The 14028-nt window shown below is 52.7% G+C and overlaps 2 long non-coding RNA genes across 2 annotated transcripts; one reads left to right on the forward strand and one right to left on the reverse strand.

Annotated features, from left to right (window-relative positions):
- Positions 1-1474: 1474 nt before the first annotated feature.
- Positions 1475-3244, reverse strand: LOC311202244. Its single transcript, XR_014617906.1, has 3 exons — positions 3184-3244; positions 2090-2199; positions 1475-1533 (listed from the first exon to the last, which is right to left on the reverse strand). It is a non-coding gene; the product is annotated as an uncharacterized lncRNA (long non-coding RNA).
- A 2686-nt stretch (positions 3245-5930) lies between these two features.
- Positions 5931-8527, forward strand: LOC311202289. Its single transcript, XR_014617913.1, has 3 exons — positions 5931-5978; positions 7191-7264; positions 8117-8527. It is a non-coding gene; the product is annotated as an uncharacterized lncRNA (long non-coding RNA).
- The last annotated feature ends 5501 nt before the right edge of the window (positions 8528-14028 follow it).

Genomic DNA, 14028 nt, shown 5'->3' on the forward strand with positions numbered 1-14028 from the left:
AGGGTAATTAGTCCTGTCCCCCCAGCCCCAAATTCCCCCACACCCACAGGCTTTAAACCTGCGCGTCCCCCTCGCTGGACCCTGACCCCGTCTGGGGGACGCTGGGCTCTCCAGAGGCACCAAGCCCACCCCCTGCCCCTCTATTCCCTCTCCTTTCCCAGCACACACAGGTTCCTGCCCTTCCTGGGCACTGCCACTGGCCCTGTCCTGCGTCTGCCTCCTCCTCCTGCTCCAGCTGAGCATCCTGCTCTACAGATGGCATCTGGCCAGGGGTGACCCCCCCGGCACCCCCCTCACAGCCCCTTCGCCCTGACTCTCTCCTCACACCCCGCAGCCACCCACACGCCCGCCCGTGAGACCCACTCGGGGCTGAAACCGCTTCCTCCACCCCGGCGTGAAATAAATTCATTTCTTCCCAGCGATGTGACGCTGCTGGGGTGAGACCCCAACTCCTGGGACTGAATTAATTATTGAGTTTATTGAGGGGGCCAGAGGGGGAAACAAGGCTGTGAGGGTGGAAAAGTGTTTTGGGGGTAAAGGTTTTCGGGGGACACACAGTGAAACGCCTCTGCATCCCCGGGTCCCCCCTGCAGCATCCCCAAAGCGCTGGCGGCTGCTCGGGGCCACCAGAAGCCGAGGGTGAATCTCATGCGGGTGCCGGCTGACACTCGGCTCCGGCTGCCGGCAGCTCCCAGGCGTTGGGTGGGTGTCCCCCCAGCACCCTCTTGGGCACAGCACTGCATCTCCCCCGGCCCAATTCCAGCCCTCCCCATGGCAGCAGCAGCTCAGGAGCAGCCCGGCCCCTTGCCAAGCCCTGGGCGTCGGGCGCAGCGCTGGCTTCGCCGGGAGCGAGAGCTGCTGTCACCAGCCCTTGCTGGAGAAGCTCTCTGGTTGGGTTGTCACCTCGTACTCCTCTTTTCCCCACACCAAAGGCATCACTCCCACAACACCAGCAAATCCCTCTGAGTGGAGAGATGGCTTACTAAAAGCCATCCCATCATCAAGTAAAATCCCCCCTCCCCCAAATATTCCCTGCCCATTCCCTCCCCCATCACTCTCAAACCATGTCTGAGCTCCAACATCCCTTCCAGCAGCTCTGTTCCCAGTGGGATTCATCCCAAGAAGGTCAGATTCGTGCGTGGGTTGAGATGCAGAGTTTGGATGTTATTTTTGTGGTTCTAGGGGAGGGTCCAGAGAGATTTGCTTCCTGCCTGCTCCGTGGCTCAGCATTGCTCTGTGTTTAACCCTTTGCCAAGCATCTCCTGATGGGTGGGAAAAGCCCCTTCAGCTAAGCCTTTGCATTGGTTACATCTCAGTTACATCTTTGGAAGCTGTTTTGGGGATGCATTGGAAAAGTTCTTCAAATGAGTCAAAAAAATAATTCACCTTGGGAAATCCATGGCTTAAAATCGATGGCAGAAGGATGAGAAAAGCTCTGGTGGCCCCGTGCCCCCCTGTCCCACCGCAGCCGAGGGTTTTCTGTGTCCTCACTGGTGGCTCTAGCACTGCTGTTTGACATGAACCTCCCAAACTCTGTGAAAAATATGCTTCTGGTTTCTTATCTGTGAGAGGAAACTCCTAAGCCCACATCGCACAGAGACATTCACCCATAGAGGGGGAGAGGGGGGGTGAATTGGATGCAGTCCCTGGGTTTGGGGTGGAAGTATCATCCTCTGAGTGTTTTGATGGGAAATGAAAGGGAAATATAAGGCTGGGGAAAGATTTTTAAGCTGAAGAGAACGTGCTGTGAGGGATGGTGAGAGAGATAAAAGATGGTGAGAGAGATAAGGGAAGAGTGTGGTCTGCACCCCCTCCTGAGGCTGTCCCACACCGAACCCCCTCCCAGCTGGGAAGGGATAATTTTCCAGGTGAATCGCCCTAGTTAGGAGTTTCTTTTCATCTCCCTCCCAAAGACTCACCTTGCCCTTTCTCCATCTGCTAACACCCATCTCCTCCTCCCACGAGCCCCTAAGACACACCCATCACACACAAGACACCAGTTGAGAAGGGAAAACCTGTGACAACAGTCACAGCAGTGTCCCCATCCCCAGCAGCGCACCAGTTTTACCCCAGCTTGGCGACAATTTACCTCCTGCTCCTTCCATGCCGCTTTTGCTTCACACCCCAGTTAACATCAGCTTCCACCAGCATGATGTCAGCTCCTTGCACAAGGCCTCCTGCACCAGCATCAGCTTTTCCCTGCAAAGCAGAAGATCCAAGTTTCATTTTCTTCAGCATTTCTCTTCCAAGAAGTGTTTTCCAGTTTTATTCTGGGAAAAGGGAGCAACACAAGCAGTTGATACCAGTAAGTACCAAGGCACCACACCCTGTGGATGCTGTAGAATCATAGAATCATAGATTGGGCTGGGTTGGGAGGGCCCCCAAGGGTCACAGAGCTCCAACCCCCTGCCACAGGCAGGGACACCAACCTCCAGGCCTGGAGCTACACAAGGCTGCCCAGGGCCCCAGCCAACCTGGCCTTGAACACCCCCAGGGACGGGGCACCCACCCCCTCTCTGGGCAGCCCCTTCCAGCCCCTCACCACTCTCTCTGGACAGAACTTCCCCCCAATCTCTCATCTCACCCTTTCCTCCTCCAGCTTCACTCCATCCCCCTTGTCCTGCCATTATCCAGGATCCCATCGCCCTTCCCAGCTGCAGGAGCCACTGCTGGCTCACGTTGAGTTCCTCATCCACCCTGACACCCAGGTCCTTCTCAGCAGGGCTGAGAGTAATGGGAGTTGGCTGTAAACACTCCCAAAAATCCCCTCAACCCCAGGTAGTTCTATCTACTCTACAATAACATAAACCCACGAGCCTTTGTGCTTCTTCCTACCCATGGAGAAGGTGAGGCTTGGGAAGGTGAAATGAAGCCAAGAGAAAAATCCCCCAAGATTCTAAGGGAAGTTTGGAACAATCTGGCTCCAAGTTCCCAATTCTGCCTCTTAACCTCCACCTCCTGTGCAAGGATTTGCTGTTAGGAATTCCTGTTATAACATAATCAAATCCACCCTCCCTTTATTTGTGAGCTCATCCCGTGGTGTTTATGGTCCCAGGGGAATAACTTCCCAAAACTGGAAATGTCTTCATAAAGGGAAAATCCTGCATCTCTGGAGCAGCACCACAGGCATCCCACATCTCCTGGTGAGTCCAGGACAACCCCTCACCCAGCCCAACATCTCACCACTTAATGAACTGCAGAAAAATCCTGTCTTTACTCCAAGCAGGGAGATTGTTGGGTCCAGCCCTCACAGAGAGTCATTTCCTGCCTCTGCTGGGACGTCTCAAGAAGCTCCCGAGCTGCAGTCGCACCCAAACGTAGGATGACAAAGTTTTTCATCGTGGCATTCTTGGTTCTTCATTTTTTCCAGGGTAAGTAGGAGCCTTTTGGTTTTCCAGCTCGTGATAGAATTGCTGTTAAGTGTTCAGCTCGAGGGATTTCCATGCTGCTGAGATGCTCTACAGGACTTGGGAGAGGGTGGGTTGCTGAGAGGTCTCAGGAGTTTGGCTTGGGAATGGGGGTCAGTGGGAAAATAAAGTGAGGAGCCAGGGGAAAACATGATGTAGTTGTTAGAAGGTTCAGTAAAGTGTGTGTTTGGAGCATATACAGTCTGGGCTTGCAAAATATGTAGTCTGTGCTTAGAGAAGTGAGGCTGGTGATTCATGTTTTGCATGTTTAAAATAACTGCAAGGCAGAGCTGAGAGCTATTAAGAGCCAGACACAGGCAAGGGGAGGAAAACCTCACAACCAAAGAGGATTTCCTGAAGTATTGGGTGGGCACGTTGGAAATGGGGTGAGCCCCAATTCAGGGGGTTAATAAGGGAGGGAGATCCCAGTGCTGGCAGCACCCAGGAAGGATGAGCAGCAGCTTTAAGCAGGATCCTGAAGTTTCTCAGGGTAAAAACACACGTGTGATGAAGTAAATCTTGCTGGGAATGTGGGAATCACAGAATCATTGGGGTTGGAAGGGACTTGGAGAGATCAAGGGGTCCAACCCCCCTACCAAAGCAGGAAGCACCCCCTGAAGTGTGGGTAACCAGCCTTACTGAACCTTCCTCCTTCCTGACCACACCAGAGGAATGAAACCAAACACAGAACATCCTGTGAGGGGTTAAAAGCAGCTGAGAAAGAAGCAGGGGGGGTGGGGTGGGGAGAGGGGCTGAATTTTCAGCTGGAAGCTCTTCCCAGCAAGGCTGAATTTTCAGCTGGAAGCTCCTCTGTTATTCTTAGCAGGGCTCCAGCATAAATACAACTGCAGAATAAGGGTATATGGGAGAACGTGGCCTGAGAGCTGGAGTTCACAGAGCCTCTGAGCCAAGGAGGAGGGAGTGTCGAGCGTGGGAAGGTGCAGGGGGAGGGTTGGCGTGCACCCTGCGCTCTCGCTTTCGGTGCTGCTTCCCCAAGGGCTGAGGGTGGGAGGTGGCCACGCTGTGTCGCAGCCTGCAGACCCCAGGCTCGGATCTGGGCACAGAGATCTTCAGGCTGGGGGGTTGGTTTGAGAGAATTTCCTGGTGCTGAGAGGAAATATTAGGAAATAGAGGAAATAGGGGTGAGATTTGGAGGGGAACCTGAAGCTGCAGCCAGCCTTGGGCATCACCAATGGCACCACCAAAGCTGTCACCAGTATAACTTGTAAATAGTATTATCTTCAGATAGGAGTATGAAAACACATCATAATATTGTTATAGTATGTAATATTATTATATTATCATAATATTATTGTATTGTAATATTATTATATTGGAGAGAGTCCACTGAAGAGCTGTGAAGATGCTGAAGGGCCTGGAGCATCTCCCCTGGGAGGAAAGGCTGAGGGAGCTGGGGCTGTTCAGCCTGGAGAGAAGAGACTGAGAGGGGATCTGATCAATGGGGATCAATAGCTGAAGGGTGGGACACAGGGGGCCATGGGCAGCCTCTGCTCAGTGTCTGTGGGGACGGGACAAGGGGCGATGGGCTCAAGTTGGAGCACAGGGAGTTCCCCCCCAATCTGGGGAAGAACTTTTCCCCAGTGAGGGTGAGGGAGCCCTGGGACAGGCTGCCCAGGGGGTGTGGAGTCTCCTTCTCTGGAGAGATTCCAGCCCCGTCTGGACACCGACCTGTGTGCCCTGTCCTAGGGACCCTGCTCTGGCAGGGGGTTGGACCCCATGGGCTCTGGAGGTCCCTTCCCACCCCTGTGATCCTGTGATCATCTTATTCTATGAGTATCTCACATTATTCTATGAGCACGTGGGTATCAATCTATTAATATTCCCAATTACAGAGTCTGTAAGAACCCACCTTGCACCTTCTAGTTCGAAAAGGGAAATGAGAGACTTGATATGACTTTGCCATACGATTCGGAAATCTATTTATAGTGCCCCAGCCCTAAGGAAATGCAAAGCTCCTGTCCAAGCCAGCAGGAATTCCACAGCAAAAAGCTCCTGAGGAATAAAGAAGCTGGGTCAGTGGCTCAAAAATGCACAAAGCAAAGCTCTGAGATCCACCCCAAAAATAAATCTGGGGGGGTGGAGTGCAGGAATGTAGCTGGAGGGTTGCAACCTCCTCACTGCATCTCCTTCTCCTGGGATATCTGAACCTAAAACAAAGGAATAAACCCACCCTGGAACAGCTCTGGTCCTGTTGGATGGGGCCCTGGGCAACCTTGTGTAGCTCCAGGCCTGGAGGTTGGTGTCCCTGCCTGTGGCAGGGGGTTGGAGCTCTGTGACCCTTGGGGTCCCTCCCAGCCCAGACCAGTCTGGGATTCTGTGATATGGATTTAATTATGGGCCAGACTGTGACTCTGTTGATCCCCCAGGGAAATGGGGTTTGTACAAAGCACCAAGAAATCAGTGAAACTGTTCACATGAAGCTGCACCCAGCAGCTTGGCCTGTGCTGATGGTGCCTCATGACCCACTTGCCTTCTGTTTTTTAGGGAATGCTGAGATCACAGGAGACGATGAGATGATGGAGTTTGTAAACGAGTACGCGGGTTATTTTGGTGAGAAATCCTTGGTTTGGTTGGGTTTTGATAATTTCACACAAGCTGGAGGAGCAAACTGGGGTAAGTGGAGTTGGAAAGGATACTGGGAGGCCTCCATCCAGCCTCCACCAGGCAGGAAGCTCCAGCTTTGCCTGTACAGGCTGACACAAAGGCACTGAGAAGCCACCACCTCCAGCCCTCTGCACCTACGAAACACCCCCAAGGGACACTGAGCCCATTCCCACCGCCCTGTGCTGCCACCAGCAAACCTCAGCACCCTTTTTCTTGATATTTAAACTAAAAGCTCAAGGCAAAAGGGAATAAAAGTCCCTGCTGGGGCCTGAGGTCCCTGCTGGGGCATTGGAGTTTTGCAGGAACACCCAGAGGAAAAGGGAGCTGAGGTCTGGGGAGGTGCTGAGAGGCGAAAGGAGGAGGTTTACTCACGTGGGAATTCGTGGGAACAGCCACATGAGCAAACCAGCAGATGTTTATTGGAGTTATGCAGATTTATTTGAACCAGATTGACTATTCAGAGGGGGGAAAGTTGTTTAATAATGTCCTGGTGTAGGTGTGAGCCTCACCAGAGCACAGGTACCCCAGACCCCTCCTTTTAGCATCAAGGGGTTGAAACTGGTGCCCACAGACTTTAACTGGAGGCTCTGGAGAACCCCTCAGATGAAAACATTTATGTCTGAACCACAGCATGATCATAGAATCCCAGCCTGGGCTGGGTTGGGAGGGACCCCAAGGGTCACAGAGCTCCAACCCCCTGCCACAGGCAGGGACACCAACCTCCAGGCCTGGAGCTACACAAGGTTGCCCAGGGCCCCAGCCAACCTGGCCTTGAACACCCCCAGGGATGGGGCACCCACCCCCTCTCTGGGCAGCCTGTAATGGGAATAACCCCAAGGAAACAGACCCCCTGACGCTGTCGCGCTCTCACCGCTATAATTAAGCCACAACCTGGTGTAAAACTTAAGCTGGGCTTAAAACCAGAGTTCAGACATTTCTCTGGCACTGCTCTTCCCCCTGTGGTTCTTGTCACATCCCCAAAATCACATTGTGCCCAGGCAAAAAAGGTGAGAGGTGGACAGAGAGTCCAACCTGTGGAACAGCCACTCGGTGTTACTGTAACGGCTCCAGCAGGGAAGATGCCTGTGTGGTTCTAGGAATATATATATCAGGAATATATATATATATATGTATCTCAGGACAATGCTTTTGTTCTAGGTGAATACTTCAACACAACTGGAGACTATTATTCTGATAACATCACGATAAACCCCACCATGTATGCATACTACGTGAGTTGGACTTTGTATTTCTGGATAAACCCCAAATTGGGGGGATGGGGGGGTGTTTGCTTCTTGAGATCACTGTGGGAAGGAGAAATAAATGGGTTTAAAATGTGGATTTGGAATCTCTGAACTCAGATGGGTTTGGTTAAAGAGGAGTAGCTGGGATTTGTTTGGTTATTTGGCTGGTTTGTGCAGAAGGAGCTGAGAGAAGGGGACACAGCCAGTTTTCCTAATTAAAGAACATCAAACCTGAGGGATTCATAGAATCCCAGCCTGGTCTGGGTTGGGAGGGACCCCAAGGGTCCCAGAGCTCCAACCCCCTGCCACAGGCAGGGACACCAACCTCCAGGCCTGGAGCTACACAAGGTTGCCCAGGGCCCCAGCCAACCTGGCCTTGAACACCCCCAGGGACGGGGCACCCACCCCCTCTCTGGGCAGCCCCTTCCAGCCCCTCACCACTCTCTCTGCAAAGAACTTCCCCCCAATCTCTCATCTCACCCTTCCCTCCTCCAGCTTCACCCCATCCCCTTGTCCTGCCATTATCCACCCTTTAACAAGCTGATTCCCCTCCTGTTCCTCTGCTCCCTTCAGGGACTGGGGGGCTGCAGTGAGGTCCCCCCACAGCCTCCAGGCTGCCCCAGCCCAGCTCCCTCAGCCTCTCTCCGTAGATTCTTCTGGATACAAGTTGATCCTGTGCCATTCCACTCCTATACACCCATCCAAGCTCTGCCAGGGCTCTGGGGAAGGGATTTCCAAAAGATGATGCTCCCCCACCCTCCAATAAACTCCACCACAGGCTTTTGGCACCTTAAACCAAGGGATCTGGGGGGGACTGATTTATTTTCCTTGTTTTTCCAGGAGATTCAGGAGTCAGTGGGATCTCCCCTGTGGTGTCACCAACCTCTCATCATCCTCTTCAGCTTCCTGGGTTTCCTGCTTTGACTCCCCTGTTCCTCTCCCCTCAGAAGGTCCCAAAGGTCGGTAGGATTTCAGGACCAATTCTTCTGAAAGCAGCAGCAGGAGCTTTTCAAAAGGATCCAAAACCAAATGAAACCTTTCAGGCATCCAGCTGCAGTGTCAGGGACACCTCAAGGAGTTGTAGTTGTTACTAAAAACCTCAAAAGAGGCATTTTAGGGTATTTTTGTAAGGACCCAAGTGATTTTTTTATATAAAACCTTCAGTGGAAACTTCAGTTGTGCATATTTGGGCTCAGCCCCAGGTATCTCCCCTGCTCAACCACCCCAAATTCTCCTCTCCTCTCCCTTCTGCCCCTCTCCTCTCCCTTCTGCCCCTCTCCTCTCCCTTCTGCCCCTCTCCTCTCCTCTCTCCTTTGTTTTTGAGGCTCCACTATCCCAGGTGCACACAAAATCCCCGTCCCAACCACACAAGTGACTCGAAAATAAAAACAATAGGAGGAGATGGCAAGAGCTTCCTCACCTTTTCCTCTCATTCCAGACACAAGGGCTTTGATGAAGCAAAAACATCGTCACCACATAGGAAATGACATCCTCTGAATGAAGTGGAGTCACCTCTGGGTTTACTCCAGTCAGGACTTTATGTCCAAAGCTTTCAATAGATGGATGATGCCATTCCAAGCCATAAAAAGTTGTACATACACTGAAGAGCTTTGTAATGACTAGCTTCTTTCCTATTTCCTATTATTCTCTTGTAAATATGAACTCCTGCCAAAAAAACCCCAAAGAATTACTAACAATTGGCAGTCTGTAGCATGAAGCACCAACACCCTCCAGGAAAGCAGGAGAAACTCACTCCAACCCCATCCATCCCTGAGCTCACTCCCTCCTCCTGCCCCCAATTCCCATATTCTCCAGGAAAACTTGAGCACTTTGGGGTCCAGGCACATAAATGAGGCAGGTTTGGGGATAAACCCTCCATGCCAGCACCCACCATCCCTTACCAGGTTTGCAGCACTGTTTCATTTGCATAAATAATCCCTAATAAGCAGCAGAACTGGAATAACAAGCACAAGAAACTCCCATTAAAGGATCTCTGCAGGAATCTAAACCTGTAGAAAAAGCAGGCAGAGGTTTTCCACTTGGGTTTCTCCAGGATCACTCTTAATACTGTTTATTTTCTAGAAACACCAGGGATATCTGTGGTGCAATGAGAAGCTGGATTGGGAAATAAAAGTCTCTCCAACTGATACAGCCCACACCAGCTCCCCACACAGAACAAATCCTGCCAGAAGTGGGAATTTTGGTTGGGAAATTGGAGTTTTGGCTCAGTTGGGGGGAAAAGAAAAGGGTTAAGGGGAAAGAAGGGGAGCAAACGTGACCCAGGTGCTCCCAAGAGGTCTTGGAGCTCAACAGAGGTTGAGTGAGCTCAAAATAAAGAGCTGAAGGTGGTCACAGCCCCCAGGTTTGCAGAGCTTTATGTTCCTTCCAGCTCACCCTCAAAAACCCAGGTAGAAATTCCTCCACTTGCCAGAGCAGCTACAACCCAAACCCATCCATCCACCCCCTCTATACCCATCATGCCACCGTTGGTGCCATCACCAGCCACTCCTACCGTCTTCCCAAGGGTTATCCAAGCTCCCAACCTTGAAAAGTAGACTGACCTTATTCTCTGGGGAAGCCAGGAAGCTCCAGAACAGGCTGAGGAGCTGCTGATGGGAAACAGGACCCAAACACGCTGCCAGCCAGTGCCACCTCCTGGCTCCTTGCTGCTCTAAAACTTGATGAGGAAAAGCTGGGAGAGCTCAGGGAATTCCTTTCTGAACACACAGTGTGGACATTCTCAACGCTGCAATGAAGGGAAAAATCAGTAAGTGGAGAAAAATGTACATGAAGCTTATAATATGCCGAGCTCATTAATTAAAACTAGTATTAATTAGTGGCGTCACTACTCAGTGGTGGTGGTCCACACACCAAAGGACAGAAAACCACTCAGAGAACGAAGCATGTGAAGAGATCTATACAATAAACCCAGCCTAATGGAGAAACCCAGCTTAGTTTTCTAGCTCACCTCAAGCCCAAAAGGGCCAAAACCAAGAGTGGTGTTCAGGATAATTTGTGTCCTGACCTAATTACAGCTAATGATTTCTAGCTGGAAACCACCCCACTGCTTTCCCAAAGCTGATATGATTCACCAAAATCTATTTCTGTTTATAAATACTCTTTTTTCCCCCTCCATTCTCATTTCCATGAGCATCAGCCCCTCCTGTCAGACTCTGCTCCAGACACATCTGGGCCAAAATTTCCAGGGGAAAATCCAATTTTGTCACAGGAGCTGCAGACTCACCCAGGGCCCTGAGAGTGAACAAACCCACTTGGTATCAGGGGAAATATCAGGGGCTTGGTGCCCATGAGCCAGCAGTGTGCCCTGGGGGCTGAGAGAGACAATGTGATCCTGGGGGCATCAGGAGGAGTGTGGGCAGCAGGTGACAGGAGGGGATCCTCCCCCTCTGCTCTGCCCTGCTCAGGCCCCACTGGAGTGTTGTGTCCAGTGCTGGGCTCCCTGGGATCAAACAGCCAGGGATCTCCTGGAGAGAGTCCAGAGGAGGGACAGAGATGCTGAAGGGCCTGGAGCACCTCCCCTGGGAGGAAAGGTTGAGTGAGCTGGGGCTGTTCAGCCTGGAGAGAAGAGACTGAGAGGGGATCTGATCAATGGGGATCAATAGCTGAAGGGTGGGACACAGGGGACATGGGCAGCCTCTTCTCAGTGTCTGTGGGGACAGGACAAGGGGCGATGGGCTCAAGTTGGAGCACAGGGAGTTCCCCACCAATGTGGGGAAGAACTTTTCCCCAGTGAGGGAGCCCTGGGACAGGCTGCCCAGGGGGTGTGGAGTCTCTTTCTCTGGAGAGATTCCAGCCCCATCTGGACACTGACCTGTGTGCCCTGTCCTAGGGACCCTGCTCTGGCAGGGGGTTGGACCCCACGAGCTCTGGAGGTCCCTTCCAACCCCTATGATCCTGTGATTAAAGAATTTGAATTGTTCTTTGAAGCTTATCTTTGTATCTCTAACAGGCAAACCAAAAATCTCACCCAAGGATGGTAAAGCTGCCAGCTCTGCCTCAGTCCGAAGCCATCGGGGTGAAGCCATCCTCACCCCGATGCTTCCACAAGTTCCTCTCACAGATTTATCCCTTTTATTTCTTTATTGCTTGTGCAATGCCCGGCCCTCAGCCCTGCAAACAGCCACCCAGCTCTCTCCTCCACGAGATAAGCTGCTTTAACACAAAGAGGATTTCCCTCTGGTTTTGCAAACCCTTTCCTCGTTATCTTCAGGCAAGAGGGAAGCAGAAGGTCTCCCAAGGTCCCTGGTGTTATTCAGCAGTGCTTTTATCAAACTCTTTGAGGAGCAAATCAGAGAATCCCAGCCTGGGCTGGGTTGGGAGGGACCCCAAGGGTCCCAGAGCTCCAACCCCCTGCCACAGGCAGGGACACCAACCTCCAGGCCTGGAGCTACACAAGGTTGCCCAGGGCCCCATCCAACCTGGCCTTGGACACCCCCAGGGATGGGGCACCCACCCCCTCTCTGGGCAGCCCCTTCCAGCCCCTCACCACTCTCTCTGGACAGAACTTCCCCCCAGTCTCTCCTCTCCCCCTTCCCTCCTCCAGCTTCACCCCATCCCCTTGTCCTGCCATTATCCACCCTTTAACAAGCTGATTCCCCTCCTGTTCCTCTGCTCCCTTCAGGGACTGGGGGGCTGCAGTGAGGTCCCCCCACAGCCTTCTCTTCTCCAGGCTGAAGGGTTTATAGACATCTGGAAGTGTGGAAAAACATGTGTGCTGTCAAAAATGAAGTGATATTTACTATTTAAAGCTCCAGTCCTGGAAGATGCTCATCTCCAGCCAGGCCACAGCCTCTGAATCATGCCCATGAGCTGTGACCATCCTTAAAGCAAAGTCCAGCCCTTTGCCAGGCTGGAAGTGTCAGCCCTGCCTAGACAAGATATTTCAAATATTTATATATTGAGTCTTTTAACTTTGGAGACACAAATAGCCTGAAACATTTTAGCAACTCAGCAGCAGGCCAACCCCCTCCCCCAAGAAAATAAAACCTAAAAAAACCCCACCCAAACCTCCATGGGAATCTCTGCTGCTCTGGTCCACTGTCAGTAAGCAGCACAGAGAAAGTATTTCCTGTTTCAGCATCAAATAGTGAGAGTTTGGCCAGCTTGTTTCTCTGCCTGTTTGAAAAGGGGTTTAAAATTGGCTCAAAAAGATCAAATCGTGGCTGATTTGGTGCTGCATTTGGCCTGGGAGGTGTTTTGTTGTAGGGGGTCTTGAATATAAATTCCATTATCACTGTGGGTTAAATAAAAGGGGTTGGGGGGGGGGGATGTTGCTGAAGGGGAGACCCCCGCAAAGATATTTCTTGTTGTACTAAGGACAGAGAATCTCTTCATCTGAAATGGGAATTTATTTGCAAGAGCTGACCTTGAAGTCCTTAAAAAGATATTTGGAAGGAAAAAATCTATCAGGGGAGCTGAGGTGGAATTTAATACCCGTGGGTTGGTGTCCCTGCCTGTGGCAGGGGGTTGGAGCTCTGTGATCCTTGGGGTCCCTTCCAACCCAGACCAGTCTGTGGTTCTATGATTCGAAACATCCACCCAGAGGTGTCTCCAAGTTAAAGAATTAGGCTCTTACTGAGCTGTTTGCTTGTGCAGCTCCCTTCCCCTGTACAGCCCACACCATTGCACAGCTGCCCTTGGATGTTTTAACACAAAATAATGCAAATTAACAGTAGCACCAGCATCTTCTGCTCAGTCTCAGGGCCTGAGATCTGGCCACCCACAAAAACCAAGTGTGAACTCCCACCTTGCAACTGTAGCTCAGACTTCCGTGCGACCAGGCGTGCAAAACCAGGTGTCCAAGTGCTCGTGGGAGACACCGTGTGCAAACACCCACCCGTCCCAGTGCAGCCAGGCGTGCAACCCACCCAGAATTGCAAGGCTGGAGAAGCTCTTTAAGATCATCAGGTCCAATCGTTCCCATCCTGTGCTGAACCAGCTCCCTGAGCACCTCATCTCCCCTTTTTTAGACACTCCCAGGGAAGGGGACTCAGCCCCTCCCTGGGCAGCCTGTGCCACAGCCCCACAACTCTGCCAGGGAAGAACTTTCCCCTCCCATCTGCTCTGACCCTGCCCTGGGGCAGCTTGAGCCCATTGCCCCTTGTCCCATCTCCTGTCCCCTGGTTGCAGAGACCATCGCCCACCTCTCTGCACCCTCCTGGCAGGGCAGGGGAGGTGGTGAGGTCTCCCCTCAGCCTGCTCTTCTCCAGGCTCAGCACCCCCAGCTCCTCAGCTGCTCCCCAGAGGATTTGCCCTCCCTCTTGCTGAAATGACGCCTCCGTGGAAAGGGCCGTGCAGTCCGTCCCCCCCCCCCCCAAGGAGGAGCCCACCCAGCGCAGCAGGACACGCAGCCCCCCAAGGCCGTAGAACAGTGGGTGTAGCCCCCCCTGCAGCCCCCAGGCAGCTTCCCAGCCGTTGCACACACCCCCCCCAAGGCGCACAACAAACTCCCGCCCTGCGCGACTGCCGCGCCAGCACGTGCAAAGGGCGCGGGCGCGCGCGCCGCTCCCGCCAGCCCCCGCGCGCCCGCACAAAAAAAAACCATGAGCCCCGCCCCCGCCTCCCCCCCTTTAAAGGACCGCGCCGCCGGACGGGCAGATCGCTCAGCCAATCGAGAGGAAAATTTCGCGGAGCCGCTGAGCCAATGAGAAGGGCGGAAGCGCGGAGGAAGCCCCGCCTCGGGGCGGGGGCGTGGCGACGGGAGGGGGCGCCATGCGCCATGTCATGGAGGC

Source organism: Gallinula chloropus, assembly GCF_964237585.1.
Source record: "Gallinula chloropus genome assembly, chromosome: 29".
NCBI lineage: Eukaryota > Metazoa > Chordata > Aves > Gruiformes > Rallidae > Gallinula > Gallinula chloropus.